Source organism: Caloenas nicobarica, chromosome 2, assembly GCF_036013445.1.
Source record: "Caloenas nicobarica isolate bCalNic1 chromosome 2, bCalNic1.hap1, whole genome shotgun sequence".
Classification (NCBI taxonomy): domain Eukaryota; kingdom Metazoa; phylum Chordata; class Aves; order Columbiformes; family Columbidae; genus Caloenas; species Caloenas nicobarica.
In genome coordinates, this window is record NC_088246.1 from 152,880,335 (window position 1) to 152,886,375 (window position 6,041).

Here is a 6,041-nt window from a genome sequence, read left to right on the forward strand (position 1 = left end):
GGAATCTATCACGTCAGAGGGCACTCATAAGCTCAAATACAGACTGGTAATCCTACCACTTTTACTGGTTGGGAGTGAAATACAGCAGCCCAGAAGGGACAACTCATTAAACATTTAAAACAAACAGTAGATTGAGTCATAATATATCGTGCTGTGCATGCAAATGGGGTATCAGTAGGAAAATTATGTGCTACTCCCACTGATCAATTTAGTTGACTTAGTTTATGTACTGGGAGTTTAAAAGTTTGTATAATTAAACAAAAATCCAGGGTTGTATGGTACTTTTCAGCTTTTTTAACAACAGGACTGACTCCCTGTGGAAGACCTGAGGGCCGTACTCCTGTGGGAGACTACTCCAGGTGATGAGATAGGGGCATCTCTTGGTATCTGCTGAGTGGAATCTGCCTCCACCTCCTTCCTCCTTCTTTTGGCAGCAGGATGGAAAACTGAGGGAGGGGTATTATGACATGGGAAGATCAAGCAGGCTGGATGCCGAGGATGAGAGGCACTAAGGGTTTATCAGAAAGGTGATAATAAACATTATCCTCTGAAAGGTGGAGTAGAAAGAATTCAAAAAGTTGACAAGGAGACAAAATATTATCTCAGGGAAGAAACACCACACAGTGCAGTGCGTAACTGTTGACTGATAACAGTGCTACTCTGGAGATCATTGCTGGTGACCACAAAGCAAGTCTTTGCTCTAAATGTAACCACAGAATAGGTTAAAGCTGATGGGCCTTAACTGAGGCTAAATGGAAGAGGCAATTAAAATCTTCAGTCTAGTGAAGTAAGGGAATTAATAAAGTACCAGGGTGATAACAGGTAAGAACTAAGTGAAGCTGAGCTCTGCGCTTTTTGCAGAGGATATCTGTGGTAGCAGTGTGCCCACACACAGCTGGGAAGCAAGACAGTGCTTCGTCTGCAAGAAGAGGCAGAACTTTCCCTGGAGAGACAGGCACCTGGATTTCTCTGTGACAGAGAAACAAGGCTTGTGGATTACACCAGAGTCAACAGAATTAATGCCTCCACCAACCTCCACTGCAGCACTGCTATGAGCTCTGAAATGGCTTTTACAGTGCCTGGCATTCCTGTTCAACTCTGCTGATCCTTGGTGAACCTGTGTCAGACAGAGAATTTGCAGAAAGTAAAGACAGCCACAGGAATTCTGAACGGTATTTGGAGATTTATCCAGATCAGACAAAAAGGGCAGTGGGCTGACCAGAGACTATCAGATGCTATCAGGGACCAGAAGATTTTCAGACAGTTTTACCAGGACATTCATTAACACGGATAAGGCGCAGGAAGGACTTAAGCTTTCAAATGTTTACTTTGGAGGGGAATTTAAGGGGTTGAAAACTGGCGTGGAAGTCCTAAATAAACAATTCAGCCTGCCAACAAACTCAGCTAAAACCTGATGTTTACAATAAATTTGTCTCCAGTTGGAAGTCACCGTCCCGCTTCTGGATATGCAAGCAAACATTATTTCTGAGGGAAGAGTTTCCTGGAAACGATTTGGTCTTGTGATCTGATCAACAGTTATCAATTTGAACAAGCAGCTTGGGCGTGCTGCACAAATCACTCTTGAGAAAGAGACGAGAGTCATCTTGGAGAACAGACATTCTCCCATGTCGGTGAAGGTGGCACCCAGCTGGTCAGTGCCGGTGCTCAGTTCAGAGGACAGCTGTGCTGATGCAGCTCACCTCACTGCTTCAGAGCACTATATTTTACTCTGTAGATATGTCTCAGCTACCCATCAGTGGGAAAAGCAAACTGGCTGCCCCCCACCAGGCCACCAAGTATGTTGAGCACACTGGAATCAACTTCTGTCTTAAGAAACAGAACTTACTAGAGGAAGCCAAGCTGCTACTTCTGATTTTAAACAAGGAGGAACCGGTGGAAAATTCATGAAGGGGAAGGTAGTTTGAAAGCGGTAATGACACATGGAGTTAACTTATGTGCAAGGGAAAAGCACAAGAAGCTTGGAATAAAGAAAAAAGCAGACTTTTGAAAAGTCAGTGAACCGAAAAGTAATGCCTTTTGAGAAAGTGATCTCAAGAATGGGGGCTGCTGAGAATAACTGGAAGAGAATACATTAAAATCCAAGAGGCAAATTTTCTCTCTAGGAAAGAAAAATAGCAAACATAGTAAGAAAAATTTGTAGCAATAAGTCTGCAACAGCTGCTCTTTAAGAAAATGAAACTCCAAAAGACAATAAACCATAACTGAGGCCATGTGTAGATACAGAGAACAAGAATATGTGAATCACTTTAGAAAAACAAATGGACAGAATGAATTATGAATAGCAAGAGTCATCAAAGGCAAAAAGAAGACGGTCTAAAAATATTTCAGAAGGGAAAAACAAAGGTAAGTGGAAATTTATTACAGAATGTGGAAGGACAGCAGCTAATAGATGATGCACACCAGGCTAAATTGTTCAATCCTTGTTTTGCTTGTCCTCACAAAAGATTATTCCTACCAGAAGTGAATGCATTTAAGTAAGTAGTTGTATGTACCAAGCAGAACAGGAAAAAAAAATTATTCATTATACATAGTCAGCAGCACAGGCCTAGTGAGTGCCAAACTAGGGGTAGCAATCTCTGAACCAGGGCTGATTACCTGTGAGCACTAACACAGGTCAGGGAAAGTTGTAAAACACTGGAGAAGGCTACACACAGTGCCTGTGTTCCAGGACAATTCTGCTCATTGCTGCAACCGCTGGAGGGGTCAGCTGGAGGAACTGTAAACTGCACAACATCTCATACACACACATCCATCCTGCAGGGCAGATCTGGGAGGGAGTGGATGTGGTTTTAATGATAATCCAAGGTTTGGAAAAAAGGGTCGGTGGCCTGATCCTTGGTGCTCACTGTATTTTCCTTACATGATTTAAACCAATGTGATTCTAACCTCAGAGTTCAATGATGTCAATCGAAGGTGCAGGAGTTTAGAGTGTTTTATCTATGACCTTGTCCAAAGATCCAGATGAAATCTGGCAGAAGTTTGTATGGAGTGTACTCACGTCATATGCCAACTCCTTGGCAGTTCTGAGCTGGAAAGACAGAGAAGGACCAACGGTGGATAAACTGCCTGGCCAACTCTGACAATATGAAGAAAATCTCTCTTCCTTGTCTTGGCTGTGGAGAAACTGTCCTGGAAGTTCCAGCAACTCAAAAGAGGATGAAACAGAACGAAGTGCAGAGATGACAGAACCAGACAAGTGCAGCAGTGATGGAACCAGAACTGGCTTCAGCATACAACCCAACAGCACATACCATCACTCCTGCCCTGAAGGACTCTATGATGAATGGAGCCCAAAGTCGTGGACTAAACGAACTCAACGTACATTTTAGAGAGAGGGCCCACAGACTAAGGGAAAGATATCTGTGTATATATAACAAAAGACAAGAAAAGTGGTGGTGATTAATTGGGATGTTTTGAAACGCATGAGTGTGATGCAAACCGTATAGAATAAGGGGTGGATACTGTCCTGGTTTTGGTTGGGATAGAGTTAATTTTCTTCTGAGTAGCTGGTATAGTGCTGTTCTGTGGATTTAGAATGAGAATTATGTTGATAACACACTGATGCTTTAGTTATTGCTAAGCAGTGTGTATACTAAGTCAAGGACTTTTCAGCTTCCCATGCTCTGCCAGCAAGGAGGAGCAGAAGCAGCTGGGAGGGGACACAGCCAGGACAGCTGATCCAGGCTGGCCAAAGGGATGTTCCATAGCATATGCTGTCCTGCATAGTATATAAACTGGGGGGACTTGGCCAGGAGAGCAGGCAACCGCTGCTTGAGGACTGGTTGGGTGGTGGTGAGCAATTACATTGTGCATCACTTGTTTTATATAGTCTTATTATTAATAATGTTATTACTTTCTGTCTTATTAAACTGCCTTTATCTTAACCCACGAGGTTTACTTTTTTTTCTGATTCTCTCCCCCATCCCACTGGGCAGGGGGACTGAGCGAATGGCTGTGTGGTGTTGAGCTTCCTGTCGGGTTAAACCACAACAAATCCTCATTTAGAAAGTAAATTTGAACCAGTTGCCTGCAAATACCCAAACTCATTAATAAACACAGAACTCTTTTGTTGTATGGCACCCTTTCTGCTAATAAATAAAAATCGTGTTAAAAATCAAACACATTCACTATTGGCTTCTAATCACATCTCTGCTCAATTATTCTGCCTCTCTGAAGATTCACTCCATGTCAATAGTTTCTTCCTAATGATCTTGGGGTTTTTTTCCCCTTCTGTTAGTGCTATCACTGAAAAGGCTGAGGCAGATGATAGGAATGTAATGGAACAGGAATACTGCATACATTATTGTTATTCTCAGCACCTGAATTTTTAGCTTGTGGATTCTCATATTCAGGTGCTGCTGCCATTAACAAGATAATTTGCCACAGAGCTATCCAAGAAAAATTGTCCTGCCCTACTGAGAGGTGTGTCTAATCACTGATATCAAAAGCAAACAGATAGTACCAGTCAAAGACCTGTACCACCTGGTTTATGTAGCAATAGGCAACGCAAAAAGGGTTTCTTATTAATTTCTTTTCATAGCTTATTTATAAACCATTGTGGGATGTGACAGAGAAAGGCTTTTAAGAAACCTGACAACTGGGGGTAGAAGAATTAAGGATGAGGTCAGGTTGGCAGGCTGTGATTTGTGTTCCTGGACTGAATCCTGACGGTGATATGCACAGGGAGCCCTTATCTGAGACTGGAGATTGTGTGAGCTGCTCACCATCTCCTGAGTGTTGGCAACACAGGGCACATCCGCAGGCTGAGGCTTCATGTTTCTGCAGTTATGCAGAACTGGGATTTTGAAGATAACTGTGACACTACAGAAGACCTGGGTCTGTAGTTCTCTAGGGACCTACCTGAAGATGCCAGAGCACTGAGTTTCTTTCTATTGGTCTCCTTTCAGCTCTGTCACCACTGCTCCGAGGTTATTACCAAGCATAGAGGACAACAGCCGTAAAAATTAAATGGCACAAGTGATCAGGGGTTGACTTGCTTTGTTTTTTCTACTTATATATCAAATCATTCACTGTTTTGTAATGTAAAAAATACAGTGCCCTTACCCCATCTGTAACTCTCTGACACTTAAACAATAAGAAAATGCTTCTGCATGGGAAGTTGACACTGATAAGACTTTAAATGACTCAAAAAACCCCACATCCTAAGACAAGGAGTGGCACCTGCTGCTATTTTATTTGAAGTGGCTTCCTGCACTTGCTCAAGACTTCGTGCCAAGAGGTGGTGTTCAGGTCTGCACCACGGCTGCTGGTGGTGTTCAGATCTGCAAAGTTTCAGTCCCCGCACTACATAGACCGCATACTGGAGGCACTGCTAAATTAAATGATCTTGCCTGCTCCTTGTCGTGAAATACTTATTTCTGTTCCTGCACCTGCCCTTGCCGTGAGCAGGCACTAGCATTTGTCCAGGTGTGCCTGAACTGCATCAGGAAGCTAATGTTAAAACCAACCCAGCAGGTAACAGAGGTATTTTCTCAGATCTGTTCCCTGCCAGTGTCAGCCCAGGGGCTGTTGCGTTGGTGTAGGGAGGAAGCAGCGGAGCCGAGGGAAGACCATTATTCAGTTCAATTATTTATCAAGAATCCTGGCTAATAGGGGAGGTCCCAGTTAACTGGAAGCTGGTGAATGAGATGTCCATATACAAGAAGGGTTGGAAGGAGGATCCGAAAAATTACAGGCCTGTCCGTCTGACCTTGGTGTCAGGGAAGGTCACGGAGCAGATCATCCTGAGTGACATCACATGGCACATACAAAACAAACAAGTGATCAGGCCCAGTCAGCGTGAGTTTATGAAAGGCAAGTCCTGCTCGACCAACCTGATTTCCTTCTACGACAAGGTAACCTGCTTAGCAGATGAGGGAAAGGCTGTGGATGTTCTGTACTTAGACTTCAGTAAGGCCTTTGACACTGTATCCCACAGCATTCCCCTGGAGAAGGCGGCAGCTCGTGGCCTGGACAGGTATATCTGCGATGGATAAAAACTGGCTGGAGGGCCGGGCCCT

The 6,041-nt window shown here is 43.7% G+C and overlaps 1 protein-coding gene across 1 annotated transcript in view; it reads right to left on the bottom strand.

The window, feature by feature from the left end:
- The window catches only part of ANXA13 (annexin A13), a 33,106-nt gene that overhangs the window by 26,344 nt on the left and 721 nt on the right, over positions 1 to 6,041 (bottom strand). The window lies entirely within an intron of this gene.